This window comes from Dendrobates tinctorius, unplaced genomic scaffold (assembly GCF_039654945.1).
Source record: "Dendrobates tinctorius isolate UK_male_01 unplaced genomic scaffold, ASM3965494v1 ptg000196l, whole genome shotgun sequence".
Lineage (NCBI taxonomy): Eukaryota > Metazoa > Chordata > Amphibia > Anura > Dendrobatidae > Dendrobates > Dendrobates tinctorius.
In genome coordinates this window covers 11,049,869-11,067,740 of record NW_027361863.1, presented here as the reverse complement: position 1 = coordinate 11,067,740, position 17,872 = coordinate 11,049,869, and the positions used below count along the sequence as shown (strand labels likewise).

The following is a 17,872-nucleotide window of genomic DNA, read 5'->3' as shown; positions in this document are numbered from 1 at the left end:
AACCGGACAACCTGAAGGAAACCCACGCAAACTCGGGGAGAACATACAAACTCCTTGCAGATGTTTTCCCTGGTAGGATTTTAACCCAGGACCCCAGCGCTGAAAGGCTGCAGTGCTAACCACTGAGCCACCGTGCTGCCCCACCTGTTTGTTAGGCAATCCCTGCATATGTTGCGGCTGTTGCACAGCAGAGAGACATGCAGAAGCGGGGACTCGGACATACATATTTTGAGCACGCTGCAGACATCTTATCCGAGTCCGTATGCTCATCACTAGTTGCTAGATTTATTGCTTTATTTATTATGGTTTTACAATGTGCCCTGTCTGATTTTTTTTTTTTTTTTTTTTTTTTAAAACCTGCCCAGAAAAAATAAAAAGTCAAAAGTCGGCAACTCTGGTCATGCATCCGACAACTAGTCGTTATCCTATGTCTCTGATCAGTGGCGAAGAACAGTTCCCCACATTATAATAATCAGCGGCCATTACCTCTGCAACAATCTCCTTATATCAAACATATAATTAGACTTTGCCAGAAATTTAAATGTCCAATTACACAGTTAAGTAATTACCAAACTCCAACCACAGTGCAATAATAGGTCGGGAGACCCATCTTGAAGTAATGGCAGAAAGCGTTGGCACCCTTGAAATTGTTCCAGAAAATTACATGGTTTTTTTTTTTTTTTTACACGTTTATTTCCTTTTTGTGTATCGAAACAAAAAAAAAAAAAAAAAAAAAAAAAAAGAGAATTGGACATAATCTCACACACAACACCAAAAATGGGTTGGACAAAAAATTGTTGGCACCTTTTGAAAATTGTGGGTAAACTTTTTTTTGACCATGTGATAATCGTTCAAACTCACCTGTGGCAAGTAACAGGTGTGAGCAATATGAAAATCACACCTGAAACCAGATAAAAAGGGGAGAAGTTGACTCAATCTTTCCATTGTGTGTACAACACTAATCATGAAGAAGGGAACTGTCTGAGGACTTGAGAACCAAAACTCAAGGTTACAGGTCCACCTCCAGATATCTTTATGTTCCTTTGTCCACGGTGCACAACATAATCAAGAAGTTTACAACCCATGGAACTATAATCTCCCTAGACGTGGATGGCAGTGAAAAATTGATGAAAGGTTGCAACGCAGGATAGTGGATAAGCAGCCCCAATCAAGTTCCAAAGAAATTCAAGTGGTCCTGCAGGCTCAGGGTGCATCAGTGTCAGCGCGAACTATCCGTCCACAATCCTGGTCGCCAAGAGGTAAGGGGGCCTACTGAAAACTCCAAAAGGAGGTGGAATTTTGCATTATGATGAGCTATTGGGAGGCACAGAGCCCATTTTTTGTTCTTAAACAGGGGACGGCTTCTGTACCTATCCCCACTGCTCCTTGGGCATTGGCTCAACTCCTGGAGAGGATAAAGGATCAGCAGCTTAAATTCAGACAGACGGACTCTTCTGTCCCCTAACATCATCTGCCAAGGAAGGAGTATGAAGGCCTCCTTACATATTAGACTGAGGACTGACCCCACCAAAACTGGTGGGTTTGGCAGACTTATCCAATGTGTATGGGGGTCTTTATAAGAGTCAGGGTAAGATTAGGCGATGGTGGAGTTTCCAGCAGTTTTGTACTTGGGCTCCCCTAGAAAAACGTGAAGGAGAACAGATCTTATGAATTTCATCTACCAACAAATATGGCAAAATTCTATTGGATGACAAAACAAAATACTATCTGCCCAAAGGTGAAAGGGTCCCTCTAATCACAGATATTAGATCCTCTGGGGGTGGGGAAGACACCATAACTATATTAACTTTCTTTTTAATTAGATCCTGGTTCTGTTTGCCGAGTAGCAAATTAAAGTAATAAGAAGAAAGTAATTAGAATGTACGAGGAAGGGATTCTGATGAAATGCAAAGTGGGCGCGTTTCTGTTTTTTCGTTCATTAGCCGAGATCCTACATTATTTTTCATTCTGACCCTTCAAATTCACAGAGGTCCAAGGGCAGTTTCTGGATTCAGGTCCACGGTGCAAGACGCTGGAGTAGGAGTCCGTATGCCGATGCAGGGAGCATCCGTAAAGCATCACATACGGCTGGTTCATCATCTGGTGTATGATAGGATGCGCCATGTCAGAGGGACACAGATGACCCAAAGGGTCCCATATTACTACTCTGCACAACTCCGAGGTTGGCCGTGTGGTATGGCCATGTGCATTACCCCAAGTGTATGGGGGCAACTAGACTTTTCCATTGACTTCCAACTTTGGTTATTGGACAGGTTCCCCCACTACCAGTAGAACCATAGAATTTTATCAGCTGCTTATCTCCCCAAAGACATGCTATGCTCATTGGACGAAGGAAAAGGAGGAAAGATAAGCGTTGGTCAAATGGTCGTTCATCCAGCAGCCATCTTTTATCTATGGTCAACCACGTACAAAGCATTTGTCATAAGGTCCATTAAGGAAGGGGTCAGCTCAAGTCACCCATCCCCCCTTTTCCTATGGGTCATGAACCTGTAACAGCCTCCATTCCTCCTCCAAGCAGAATTTGCAAATGCAGAACTGGCATGAAAGGAATGCTGAGACTTGCAGTTCCACACTTTGGAGGTTGGTTACAGGTTGCAGAAATGCGATTTTCCTTTGTCCATATGACAGTGTGGGGGACGGTCTCGTACGATTAGCAGATCTATTCCTGGCATCATAACTTCCCAGCTATAAAAACTCAGCTCTTCAGGAAGACGCCAGTAAACACGACACGGGGAATAGGAAATCTGGGCATCTCCAGCGCCTGGGAGAATCGCACAGAGATCAGAGAAGGTGGAGGACTTTACAAGCTCTCTTACGGAATCTTAGTAGAGTTAATTCCGCTGAAAAATCTGCCTGTAACGTACGGAAACTTTGCTGCAGATTTGTCCACTTAAACATTTAGACGTAGAGGAGATTTTCCCAGATTCGACTGTAAATCCACAAAATGTTGATACATCCCCCACACCCGCAGGATCGGAACATCACTGCAACTTCTGCAACAAATGCCGCCACGTCGGACTGTGGTCTTACAGGTCACCGTTAGTGAACACACACGATCAAAATTGCTAAAACCCAACAACAATGCACCGCAATGTCAGGGGTTCTTGGACATGGAACATGGTTTAAATCATCAGAAACGGACTTAGTTTAACATCAGCTTTGTGTGTTACATATATTTACCGGGATATTAAAAAAAAAAAAAAGATGGCAATTCTTTTCAAAAATCATGAGTTGTGTTAAAGAGGTTGTCCACTACTAGGACAATCCTTTCTTGAACTAAACGATTGGTACCAATAAAATAATAAAAAAAAAAAAAAACTATACTCACCTGCAGTGCTGGCGCCTTCCGGTGGTGTCCACACTGGTGGTACCGGAGCTCTCATGTGGTGTTGTGACACGTGATGCCCAGCGCCCAATCAGCGCTGAAGTCATTGTCTCCGTCTTCGTACGGATTGACAGAGAAGAGGAGGTCGGGCTGCAGCTGATCCCCGACTTCTTCAGATTCAATCCGTACAAAGGCGGGGACAGTTGAACGGCGCCAGCACGGGAGGAGAGTATAGGTTTTTTATTTTATTACGGCAAATATTTAGTTCAAGAAGGGTTGTCCTAGTAGTGGAAAATCCCTTTAAATACATTTTCATACTGGTCTCTGAATTTTTATTAGACTCCTAACTCCTGCACTTTCAAGATGAATTTTCAGCAGGCTCCTTACCAGCAGAGGTCAGATTATAATGACAGGTCACTTCTACTCACAGCTGATATCATAGGAACCACAATAGGTTATGCCACAGTTCACCTCCTCCTCCTTCTATACAGTGACAGATAACACATATGCACAGCTGATAAAGGGGTCCATCATTTACATAAGATGCCGTCACAGCTCGCCTCCCCCCCCCTTAACAATGACCTTTGCACATGCTCATTAGATATGTGAAGGGGAGGGCTGTGTCAACTGTGACAGGTATGATCAGTCATTGTACAGGTGGAGAGGAGGTGAGCTGTGACATTATTGTGAATGGTGGATCTTGTGTTATCCATAGCTACTGTATGTAGAAAGTTTATCAGACATTTTAAAGGAGGGGGAGGAGGAGGTGAGCAGTGATATCACCTATTGTGAATGACGGATCATGTGTTATCTACTGTGTATAGAGGTGTTATCAGTCATTGTACAGGAGGAGGAGGTGAGCTGTGATATCACCTATTGTGAATGATGGATCCTGTGTTATCTACTGTGTATAGAGATGTTATCAGTCATTGTACAGGAGGAGGAGGTGAGCTGTGATATCGCCTATTGTGAATGGTGTATCCTGTGTTATCTACTGTATATAGAGGCGTTACCTGTGATTTTTATTCTGCCTCTGATAAGGAGTCTGCTGAAAACTCTTCCTTAAAAAAACAGGAAGAGTCTAAAATAAAAAAAAAAAAAAAAAAAGAGCTTCAGTGACCAGTGTGAAATATATCATATCTGTATTTTTAGCACAGGTCAGGATATGAAAAAGCAGAACATTTGTAAAAATACATCCAGCACAAAAACCCGATTTAGATGATTTTCTGACGGCACAGTCCCAAGTGTGAGTAACCTTTCCGGCTGCACCAATTATTAGGCGTCTGTTCTCAGGGCAGGTCACATCAGCCAGGTTTTATTCTGTATGACCAGCTTGCAGTGTTGTCTACACCCAGGTGATCAAGGATGGGAACTTTGTGGTAATTGCTAACAACCCAAAACATTCTCTCTCCACATACCATATCATCAGCCTAAAGAACAAACCATCGGGTCTGCCTGGCGATGGTCAGCATTCTTCACTTGCCTTATCGTGGGGACACCACTATAAAAAATGACTTTCGGCACAAAATTAAAAACAAAAAAAAAAAAAATAAAATAAAAAACTACCCTGGTACCAGAGACCCAATGCACCTAGACATCATACATTGTTAACCATTCGGGCAGTCTTCAGTCTAGCCAGACATCAAACACTTGTTTTAGCTGTGTACCTGGCTCCGTGAGTCTACAGTACAATGACCACCATTCACTCTCAATAGAACATTAGCTCCAAACTATGGACAAGTGTTTAGATATTAGGTTAAAAAACAATTCAAGTGATATAAAAGCATGCACTAAATACTCTCCTGGCCACCAACATCTCAAGGATCAAAAACGTAGAATGATAGATGTTCCAACCACAGCTTGGCTAATTCTCTTTCTCAGAGACTAGACAAAATAATAAGTCCTGGACATAAGAGTAGACTAAACTTGTCAATTCCAGTGGGCCTCCGGTCTTTCCCCGGACAGCAGTTGTCAGGAAAAAGTGTGATCAGACATGTTGGATGGGAACATGTCTGATCCCGGGAGGAGACATGCAGCTGCCAGATGGGTCGGCTAAGTGAAACAGAGGTCAACCACAGGAGCCTTCAGACGACGTCCATTATATGCATAGGGTCAGCTTTCAGCATCATACACAAGCTTTGGCTTCTTGCTACCCCTGTAGCCATATTTTTCTCTACAACCAATGAGAACAACATTTCCAAATCTTTACTGAAAAAAGTTCTGGTATATGTCCCTAGGAATGACACCCATTTAATCTGGGGGCATATGGAGGTTTGTTTCTGTTTTTTTAAATCCAAAACGCAGCTGAAATTTAAAAAAAAAAAAAAAAAAAAAATGTAAAATTGTCTAACTAATGAAGGAAGCTATAACTTTGTGAATTGCCATACCCAAAGGATAACGAGCCTACAGGCAACCGTACGGATAGGCCTCATTCCAATATCCATTATTTTTCTGGTATGCAAAACAAAAACCAGATAGATTTCCAGCCCGCAGGATCTGATTTCCATTAGTCCATTTTTTTTATTTATTTTTTTTTTTTTTTTTAACATCTACAGCCTTCTCGTATGCTTCCCACTCCACCCCCCCAAAAAAAAAAAAAAAAAAAATTACAAAAAAAAATAAACAATTTTGCAAACATCCTTCTAACAAATCTGTGTGCTTTCCATGATTGGCATCGGTGATTGAATTAAAAAATTGACGTGTTCATAATTGTTTTTTAATTTTTAATTAAGTTTTAATTTTTTTTCAGACAGTAGGCAAAAAAAAAACAAACAAAAAAAAAACAAAACAGAAGACGGACAAGTGAATAGCCCTATAGACTGAAGCATGGATGGATAAAAAAGAAAAAAAAAAAAAAAAGCCTGAACAAGGTCTGATATGCAGACGATCCGGAAGTGGCGGCCGCGCTTTGGACGCAACACATGCTTGCTGCCGTGTACTGAACGCAGGTGAATCCGTATGTGTTCACTGAACCATGAGGACTCACCAAGTCCAATAAATTGTACAGATGGACCTTATCTTGCAGAGACGCTGTAGTCTTGAAAGACGCGCCGCATGTTCGTATCCACGGGTGTCGGTGGACGCATAGTGGGCATGGGGATTTCTAGAAATCCCATCCACTATGCTGTAACATCTGGACCCTGCGGGTTGGATGCTGCACAAGTACGCAGCGTCTCATCAGCAGCATTTACTGATCGTTTGCACCCACCTCGAGACCAGTGACCGATCTGGAAATCGCAGTCAATTTACAGGCTGAACAACTCAATAGAAATGATGCCTTAAATGAAAATTGGCCAAAAATCACTGATTTCAGGAAGCCGACCCTCATTGGGGACCTCCTGATTCTCCCGTCATCAGGCAGGATCAGATAGTAAGACTGGCAGTGGTTTACGCTCCTTTTCTCATTGGAAACATGAACATTCAACTGAGCTGATCATTCAGGTGTGTGGGGAAAGTTGGAGAGATTGTCAACTAGTTTTAGGGTCTCCGTTTCAGGCTTTATACACATTGCTCTTTTTAAGTCTTCGCTGTTCATTATGGAAATAAAGTCTTCAAACACTTGTAAAATGCGCACTGCTTCTATTTGCTTCAGAGCCATTTCTAAATCCCAGAGAATCCTTTGAAAAGGTACATTATGACCAGCCATACATGGCGAGATTCCTCCGCAACCCCCATGGTCAGTGACTCATGTGTTGCTCAGACTCCCTCACTGCTCTCAACCTTTTTGAGCGCCATGACAAATATATATATATATATATATATTTGCTAAAATGATTTCAAAGCATGATTAAAAATGTTGTGCCACGTTGATCACGTACTCTTAAGTTTGGCCACATATGCCTCATTTAGGTGATTTAACTACAATCAATCACATTTTGCTTCCAGAATATTTTTTTTTAAATGGTCAAACCCAACAAGAAACAAGTATATCTGTTTGCAAGATGGGAAATTCTATCACTAGAATCTGCCATAACCTTAACACTGGTAAGGGTCTGAGTTTTTAGGACCCATAAAATCCTGTAGATATTCACAAATTTTAACTATGGCATGGTGCCCCCGGCCATGCAAGGGCCAGAGCCAGCCCCATACACTTGAACACAGCAAAGTTTTTGCCCAAGCACTGCAGGCCCCTTCACTCTCAGTATTGGTGGTGTTACCTGTGCTCAGGCCACAGTCATAGCATTTGTGCGAGACCCTGGCCTTACCGCTCCACGCCCATTGCTGTATTACAACTTTGTTTTGTACAGAAAAGTGATTAAAAAAAGCCATAAACTTGTACAGGGCTTCGCTGTCAATATTTTTTCAGTGCAATATAATATGATGGCACTAAATATTGTAAATGTGTTTTTAAGGGGAGAAAAGTGGACAGAGTAAAAATGCCACGTGTGAACAATGGGCAGCACGGTGGCTCAGTGGTTAGCACTGCAGCATTGCAGCGCTGGAGTCCCGGGTTTGAATCCCACCAAGGACAACATCTGCAAGGAGTTTGTATGTTCTCCCTGTGTTTGCGTGGGTTTCCTCCCACACTCCAAAGTCATCCTGATAGGGAATTTAGATTGTGAGCCCCATCAGGGACAGTGATAATAATGTGTGCAAACTGTAAAGTGCTGCGGAATATGTTAGCATTATATAAAAATAAAGATTATTATTAACACACGCCTGGAAAATCCAAAGCAAAAAAAAGTATCACCTATGTAATTATTTCAACAAATGTCAGCAACATTTCTGCACAGAAAATACGCAGTATGTCGATTTTTTTGTGTGGAATTCATTGCAAGGGGGTCAGAACTGCAACAAATCCTACAGAAACATTTGCAGCTTCTAAGCATGAACAAACCATATAGAAAAAAAAAAGACACCACATTTTGCAATGCCAACGATGTTTATGATATTTTAAAGAATCTCCTGTAAAGGAATATCTACAGCGTACATTGGCCGGCGCAGCACTGGGGGAAGGTCCACACGTGTCACAAGAAAAAGGGGTCAAACTTACGACTTCACTGCACCATTTTCACAACGATGTGTTGGAGCAGCGGAGATTTCCTATGTGGTTTCTGGCCATGTATCATTATAGATGGCAATTGATAAAAAAACCCTGCTCCTTATAACACATGCAGTTTTAATATCTCAACCTCACTGCCGGTATTGTAGCACAGCACGCAGTTTATGTCCGGTATGCACATCGATTACCAACCTCTTTACACAGACCCATGAGCAGTGATGGGGGATACAATGGTTGCTAATATCATCATTCTCTCAGACTCTTCTACCTCTGTCCTCCATATCTTCACTCCACAACACGGACAGTGCCACCACTTTCTACAATGCCACCCTCACATCAGCCATAGACTCAGTCACTCCTCTCATGCATGGCAAAGTGCGACAATCCAATAGGCATCCCTGGCACAACAACCTCACCAAAAAACTTCGACAAGCATCCAGGGTCACGGAGCGGCGTTGGAAAAAAACACGCCTGCCAGACGACTTCACTGCTTTCAAACAAGCTACACTTGCCTTTAAATCAGCCCTCACCTCTGCTAAACAGACCTATTTCACAAACCTTGTCTCTTCATTATCCCACAACCCAAAACAACTGTTCAGCACATTCAACTCTCTCCTCCGCCCACCACTGCCACCTCCAACTCCCCTCATCTCTGCTGAGGACTTTGCCACCTACAAAAAACAAGATTGACCAAACAAGGCAAACTTTTACAGCTCCACCACCCCAACCACTCCACATACCAGACCTCTGCCCTTCCCTAATAACCTCCCTCTCCAACATCACTGAAGGAGAGCTTACTCATCTCCTTTCCAAGTCACGCCTCACCACCTGTGCACTTGAACCCATCCCTTCACACCTGCTCCCCAACCTCACTAACATGATCATTCCAGCCCTAACCCATCTCTTCAACCTATCCCTGTCTTCTGGTACCTTCCCCTCTGCCTTCAAACATGCCACCATAACAACCATCCTCAAAAAAATCAAACCTTGACCCAACTGCTCTGCCCAGCTATCGCCCCATATCACTGCTCCCATTTGCTTCCAAACTCCTTGAACAGCATGTCCATGCTCAACTTTCCTCCCACCTCTCATCTAACTCCCTCCTTGACATCCTGCAATCTGGCTTCCGCCCCCACCACGCCACTGAAACTGCCCTGACCAAAATTACTAATGACTTACTCACAGCCAATGCAAACAGAGAGTTCTCAATCCTCCTCCTTCTTGACCTGCCTTTGACACAGTTGACCACTGCCTACTGCTACAGATTCTTTCTTCCCTTGGCATCAAAGACCTCTCCCTGTCCTGGATTTCCTCATACCTTTCTGACAGCACATTCAGCGTTTCCCACTCCCACACTACCTCCTCATCCCGCCCCCTCTCTGTTGGAGTCCCCCAAGGCTCTGTCCTGGGGCCCCTACTTTTTTACATCTATCTCAAAGTCCCATGGCTTCCAGTACCACCTGTATGCAGATGACACTCAGATCTTCCTCTCTGGCCCAGATGTCACCTCTCTGCTGTCCAGAATCCCGGAGTGTCTGTCAGCCATATCCTCCTTTTTCACCTCTCGCTTCCTAAAACTCAACGTAGACAAAACTGAACTCAGTATCTTTCCTCCATCTCACGTATCTTCCCTACCTGATCTATTAATTATGGTAAATTGCATCATGCTCTCTCCCGCACCTGAAATCCGCTGCCTTGGAGTAACTCTCGACTCTGCCCTGTCCTTCAAACCGCATGTCCAATCTCTTGCCACCTCCTGTCGCCTCCAATTCAAAAATATTTCCAGAATCCATCCCTTCCTCAGTCCTCAATCTACTAAAACTCTTGTACATGCCCTCATCATCTCCCGCCTTGACTACTGCAACACTCCTCTGTGGCCTCCCTGCTAACTCTCTTGCACCACTCCAGTCTGTCCTCAATTCTGCTGCCCGACTAATCCACCTCTCTACTCGCTACTCCCCTGCAAATCCGTCCATTGGCTCCCAATTCCCCAACGAATCCAGTTCGAACTACTAACCCTGACCTACAAAGCCATCCACAACCTTTCCCCTCCCTATATCTCTGAACTACTCTCCCAATATCTTCCCTCACGTACTCTTTGATCCTCCCAAGAGCTCCTACTCTCCTCCACACTTATTTGTTCCTCACACAACCGCCTCCAAGATTTCTCCCGAATATCCCCTATCCTCTGGAATGCCATGCCTCAACACGCCCGATTATCCACCACCCTCGGATCCTTCAAACGGAACCTGAAAACCCATCTTTTCAGGAAAGCTTACAGCCTGCAATAACCATTCTGCCGCCTCACCACCGCCTGAGCTGCCGCCTCATCACCACCACAGCCGCTGCACCCCCGACCTTCTGTCTTTTCCCCGCTATCCCGTAGAATGTAAGTCCGCAAGGACAGGGTCCCCTCCCCTCTGTACCAGTCTGTCATTGTAAATTTGTTGTGGAAACTTGTTTACGGTTAACGATATTTATAACTTTGTATGTAACCCCCCTTCTCATGTACAGCACCATGGAATTAATGGCGCTATATAAATAAAATAATAATAATAATTCTGCCCCCTATATCGGCAGCACATCCTCAGATCACATCGGGTGATGTGCTGTCGACAATGATTTTTGCGCATGCCTAAAAATTCAATCACCTTCCAAACGCTCGGTCACAGATTATATCATGCTTGGTCTATAAACTAGAAATACATAACCGTAATATGGCATACGTTAGCCAAAAACCAGGGCTGTGGAGTTGGAACCCATTTTGGTGGAAATTGAGGAGTCGGAGGTTTGGCTTACCGACTCCACAGCCCTGCCAAAAACCACAAGGCAAAGATGAAGGCACCCATTCCATCTTGATGAGGAAGCATGCTGGACTTAGATGCTCCCAATTTATTAAAAGGCTTCTTAAGTAATCCGGCGCGTCTGAAGAGTGGCATGCGCCTTGCCAAAAATCTTACTCCAAGTTGAGAGACTGCAGTAAGATTTGTGATGTAAACAATTTGACAAATTTGAAGAATTTGCCACGCCTCCGTCTCGCCCCAACTTTACCCACTTTGTCGGATCCGAGTGAAAATTGTGTGAGAACGCCTGAAATCGTGACATTTTAGCAACAGCCAAAATTTTGCAACTTTTCGAAGCTTTTTACACCAAAAATTCTGAAGTAAAAGCATTGGTGAATCAAGACCTAAGTTTAGGTTTTCCAGTGACACCAAATATCCTCTCCTTTGCTCTCCTTCAGGTCAATAGAGGCCTATGCTGACATTTGCAATATGCACCAGCAACTTTGCGACGTCATCCACAGAACATTTTCATCCAAATGTAAGAATTAAAAGGATCGCGCATCAACTTTCACCCTATAGACAGCATTATGCTATATTTGTGTCTGAAAAGTTTATGTGGAAAACTAATAGAGCGGAACTTTAGCCTAAGACCTTAATCTGACGGACGCAATATCATTTATTATAGCGCCATTCATTCCATGGAACTTTACATAAGAAAAGGGGTATACATAATAAAAAACAATTACAATAATCTTGAACAAAACAAGTCACGTAATATGCCCCATGTCATGGTTTGTGTTACTGTTGGATGTGTTAAATCAGATCTGTAACTTCACAAACTGTTTAAAAGTTGATGTTCCACCTTGGGGGTACAAGTATGTTGTCAATATGTGCTGCTCGCTGTGAGGATTCCCCGGTGCCGGCGTCAGGCAGTCACGTGACAGCAAGTATGGGATTTGCACACTTCCAGTCACATTCTGACTAAAAGTGTCTGATCATGCTAGTCGGCATGTGACCGCACGTATGCAAATCACATACTTGCGGTCACTCTCCCAGCACGTATGCAATTCACATACTTGCGGTCACGCTCCCAGCACCGGAGAAGCCATAGTGACTGCAGACCTCTATTAACCTAATGCCGGACAACCCCTTTAAAGTAAATCTGTCCCCCCCTGGGACGTTTATAACCTATTAATATGGGCATACAGGTAATAGAAATGTTACACTAGTCCTACCTGTATGCCTCATATTTATGGTCTTGTTGTTGAGAACGCGTCCTTTATTTCTGTATGCTAAAGATTTCTTCCAGGCTCCAGGGCGTGCGTTGCCTGGAAGAAATCTCTGCCTTCTGTCTTCATTATCATACCACCACCCCCTTCCCATAAGCGTCACGTTGTCCTGTGAAGTGTAATGGTGGCCCAGGAATCCCACGCCTGCAATAACGCAATTATACTTACCTATTCTGCTCTATTCTGGGCATTGGCTTCTGCGTTCCTCTGCGCAGGTGCCGGCGAGTCGCTGCTAATTCCGTTGCAGTGACCTCCAATGTGCATGGCGATAAAGTGCTCTCCCCACCATGCATACATGGCGACAAGGGAATCAGAAACTGTATAGTTCCTAACTATGCAAGGAGGAAGGAAGTGGGGAGAGCACCTTATCGACACTCACGCCGGGCGCAGAACTGAAGAATTGAAGAAATCCGCAGGTCAAATTACCTGTATTTTTCCTGCGGATTTCTTCCTTTTTTCTTGCGGTTTTCCCCCGCAGATTTGGAGAATGGAGCAGGTGGAAAACCGCACAAAAGAAGTGACATGCTGCATATTTTGAACCACAAGAAAACCGCGCGGAAAAATCTGCAGCGTCTGCACAGCGTTTTTTTTTTCCAATTGACTGACATGCTACTGTACATCACAATGCGGATATGCAACGTTTCTGCGCGGTAAAATCCGCTGCGGATCCGCTGGGTATCTGCATCGTGTGCACATGACCTGAATCCAATGCCCTTAGAAGGGCGGAAAAAGTATGAAGGTATAAAATTGCACTATTGCAGGGCACAGGTAAGGGACTCCGGGGGCCACCATTCCAAGTCACAGGGCACGGTGACGCTGATGAGGGGTATGACAATGGATTCAGGAGGCACTGCACGCCCCGAAGCCTGAAAAATATCGTTAGCATACAGAAATAAAATTTCTCAACAAGACCGCAGATATGGCATACAGGTAGGACTAGTTTGTCATTTCTATCACATGTATACCCATATTAATGGGTCATTTACATCCAAGGGGGTGAAATTCCCTGTAAAGATAGATATTAACCTTGCAAGGCCGGTGTACTTACTTTGAAAATAAAATGACAAAATGGTTGTAAAACACTTTTCAAAGTTTACACCTTTATATTAAAGAGAATTTTAGGAGTCGGACTGCTCAGTTTAGTATCAGGGTTAGGCTACGGTCACTCTTTTTTCTGCCAAGGGCCATTTGGATATTTATACCATCCTTGGGGGCCATACAAACTCCGCCCACAAAGTACATCCTGACTCTGGCAATGGTTTCATGACTTAATCTTTCATTGCATGCCCTTCAATATTCAGTCGTGAACACTGCGTGCAGAGCAAGAAGAAATTAATGAGCTTGTGGCAATCAAAATACAGCTCCCTGCCCAAGAATGCAGTCCCTGAGAATCTGCTCGGGGGGCCTGATAAAAGGTCATCGAGGGCCGTAAATGGCCCTGGGGCCTGAGGTTCTCCACCCCTGCCTTATGATGATGTGATCACCTTGGCATTAGGTTTGCTATAGTAGGTCTCCTTATCAACTTTTAACAAAAAGCAAAGCAAAAATAAAATTAAAAATTTACACATTAAATGCAACAAAAACTACAAAACAATTACAGTAGCAAAATTTTGCAAAACACAAAATAAACATGTTTATTATGGAACTATCACAAAATAAAGTAATTTCTGCTATCTGGTTTAGAATATTTTAAAGGGAATAGACTATAAAAACACAAAAATACATATGTAGCTCCAGCCAAAAACATGCCTTTTTCTTTTTTTTTTTTTAAATATGATATATAGCCATTTTCTTTATATTTTATCCATATTTTTCACGCAGGAAGCTACTGTTTATTTTTCTTTGAAGCAATCATTTGTTTGCAGGCAGAGATTATCAAAGCTGTAAAGCAACAGTAAAAAAGGGGGGGGGATGGGATTGGAAAAAAAAAAAAAAAAGAAGGGGGGCTTACTACTATCATCAGCTTCCTCCAGCTTTCCCATTAACCCCCTCCATGCCTGGGAGACAATATGCATGAGTTACAATACACATGGAAGTGTCTGTGCCACTTCACAATGAATGGGTACACAAAATACAAATCAACACATATGGATTAGGAAAGGGAAAGGTGTAGGGTAAGGGGGGAGGGGGGGGGCGCAACTTTATAAATTGGGAAGAAAGTTTACATTTATATTGACTCACATTTTCTCAGAAGCGGTTAATGAAAATGACCAAGTAATAATTACATGGATTCATTGCCAATCTAAAAAAGGAGATAACTCTGGAAATGCACAATCTATTGCTAAAAAAAAGCAGGCCAATGCCAACCATATGCAACAGCATCACATCAATGAAAGGATTGCAACAATGTATCTCGTACATAAACATAATGTGTAATATTTGTAAACACAGAAGTAACAGCAACATGGACTGGAACAGCAATAATATGGGGGGAGATTGGACATTTTGGGGGTCAAATTGACTTTCAATACCACTTTTTTTTCTGAATTACTGCAACTTTAAATAAAATGCTAACACCTCCTTCATTGTAAGAGAGGCCTGGAAGGCATTCCCCCTTACCAAGCAATGTGTCACCCATGCAAACAGTACACATAAAAACACAGATATATTATATAGAAAAAACAGCCAAGTTTTAACCCCCCACCTTCCAGAAACAAAACATACAAGGGATTCTTACCTGAAGAAATGAAACTGAAGGATAAAATTAAAAAAAAAAAAAAAAACGTAAATCCAGAAGAGCTAAAACATGACTGTATGAGAGTCCAGGCCAAAGGGAAATGTCATGTAAAAGCTGCAGGCCGGAGCTGGAGGCCTAAGCTGGAGCTGGTGATAATGGCAGCCAGAGGGGAACAGGAAGGCTGAAAGGTGGAGGAGGAAGGTGGCCTGGCTTCTTTTTTTTTTTTTTTCTTCTTTCCCCCCCCTCTTTGTTTGCAATGCAACAATGGCTGCTCCTGGCTTGTGGGCCCTCTGATGGGTTGTTGCAGAAGTCTTCAGTGCAGGAGCTTGCAGGGTGCTTGCTCTCACTCACTCCCACATTAACATCCCCCCCTACTCCTATGTCTCCCACAAAGAGGCCCAGGAGGTGGCCTGTCCTGCACCCTTCCCCCCTCCTCCTACTTGCTCTCTAGGGCTACTCCTCTCTCTCTCTGACTCTCATGAATACAGGAGAGAGAGGGGGGGGGGAGGAGGAAGAGGCTGGGAGGGAGCTGGAGCAGTCATAGGCTGGGAGGACAACAAAAGACAAGAGAGAGAGAGGTTATTCCTCTGCTTCCTCATTGTGTATACAGAGGAGAGGATGGGGGGAGTAGTGCAGAGGAAATGGGACTTTACTGTCACTGACAGTGTCTGCACAATCCTATTTCTGTAGGGATCCCTGGTTGGTCACCATAATCTGATTTGCAAGGAAATATAATATTCCAACCAAGTGCAATCTCCCTAATCAGAGAGAGAACCCCACTTTATGGCAGAATCTAAATGCCAGGGTAATGTGCAGCAAAAGTCTTGTGCCCCAGCAGTGTAGTAGGGCAATAGTACAGCACCATAGGTATGTACACACAAAGTAAAGGGCTTTACAAAAGATACTTTCAAGAAAAAAAACCAGCTTAAAATTCTTTTGGTGAGATTTTTTTTTTTTTTTAAAGTAGGTGCTGAAATGGTTCCGAAAATCTTCAGCATCAGAAGCTCATCGTGGGAACGCAGACCTATAGATCTATCTAGTAAAAAAAAGTCTCCGGTCATATATTTAGTCTATTGAGTGTTCCTTTTTTATTTTTCCTTCCGCTTCAGAATTTTAAAAGCGTCCGGATGGCAGAAAAGAAAGTAGATGTCACTTGAAAGGGACCCAGTTGCAATACCAGACACTGGCTATGGGACAAAGGTGGCGATGTGTATGGTAAAAAAAAAAATCACACAACGCGTTTCAGGGAGGATTTGTCCCCCTTCATCAGGGACGATATTCCTTGTAACGTATAGAATAAAAAAGTACCAGCACAAAAGTAACCAAATTTCACGTATACAAACTCAGAATTGCAATTCAAAAAATTAGGGAGAACAAGAGAGTTAACCATATACCATGAAAATATTTATCATGACTCAATCCTTCAATTACATGAATAGTAAAATTTACAATAAAATATTTTATGAATCAATTTGATATGTATGGATACACATGATCCACAAGACTACAAGTCACATGCTACAAGCATAGTAACAGTATAGAGCACTAGCATTTCCCATTTTCATTAAGCCAGCGGTGGTTGATAAGCGTTAATATAATCAATATAAGGTGGCTGCACTAGCTGACCAAGCAACTACAAGCTGTAATAGGTATCCTCAATTGATGGTCCCTACCGCGGCAAAGGTAACAAATATAAAAGCACATATGCAAAAACCACTACATATATAACAAATAAAAGGTTAATTACCCATTGTGATTTCTTGTGCTGGGACTGCGTTCCCCAACGCGCGTTTCGCGAGATATTTTGTTACGTCCTCAATTTTTTTAATTCCTTGTAACGTGTTGTGTGTTGAATAAATCGACTTTTCTTACCTGGCCTGGGAGGTTCCTGACTCAGAGTGTGGCGCCCTGTGGGGAGGGATCGTTCCTGAAGTGCATTGTTTGTTGAATAAATCAAATTTTCTTATTTGACCTGGGTTGTTCCTTACTCAGAATGTGGTGCCCTGTGGTTTTTTACTGCCTTTCACAGCTGCTGAACAGGACCCTAGGAGCGGCAGAAGGTACCACAGCTCTCCAGGACTGTCGTCTTTCACCGCTTCAGCGTTGTGCCTGGCATGTGTGGCGACCCTGAGGCCAGGTAAGGTGGAGACTCCTGACCACACTCCAACACGTGCACCCCATACCACAAAGTAGTGTAGCAAAGCACCTTCGGTGGCTCTCTGCTTGGAGTGTAGCAAGCACCCATTGGTGGCTCCCTGCTTGGAACACGAAACGTGCTGGGTGGTGGGTGGAGCTTAGTTTATATTAAAGAGAGCAGGAAGAGTTTAGGTGGGTAGTCATTTGGTCAGTTGTTCAGAAGGAGAGAGAGAAGAAGATCCCCAGAGAGAGGGATAGATGGATGGAGGTGCTGCAGCAGATCCCAGTGACCTGGGTCAGCTGGCACAGAAAAGGAAGAGAGAGAGAGCGACATAGACTGAAAGCCTGATTTTCCATAGAAAGAAAGATTAGTACGGAACATGAGGAGTAAAAGAGAACAGAGGACATGGGTTGGAAGAGAACCCTTCCTAGAAGTTCTAAGCGCAAGGCCGGGGCCCGGTCCCCGAGGTTGTATGGATACTGATGGTCCTGCAGCAGACACCGGAGGAATAGGAGTAGTGACCGCTTTATTCCCACACAAGACTTGAGGGCACAACAGCAACTGGATAGTGAGCCGGTACTTAGTAGCAAGGAGTCCCCGATGCAGGCTACAGCTGCCTGCCGTACAAGTAGAGTTCA

General features: G+C 43.4%; 1 protein-coding gene across 4 annotated transcripts in view; it reads right to left on the bottom strand.

Moving 5' to 3' along the window:
- LDB1 (LIM domain binding 1) overlaps positions 1 to 17,872 on the bottom strand; it is a 216,538-nt gene that overhangs the window by 38,953 nt on the left and 159,713 nt on the right. Inside the window, exon 1 of one of the 4 annotated variants that reach the window (XM_073552883.1) lies at positions 15,098 to 15,597. The exons of 2 other annotated variants lie outside the window; for them this stretch is intronic. The gene's annotated coding sequence lies outside the window, so the exon portion shown is untranslated. Of the gene's footprint in view, positions 1 to 8,764; positions 8,788 to 15,097; positions 15,598 to 17,872 lie in introns of those variants that run through there. One more of the 4 variants, XM_073552884.1, reaches the window with a different exon arrangement.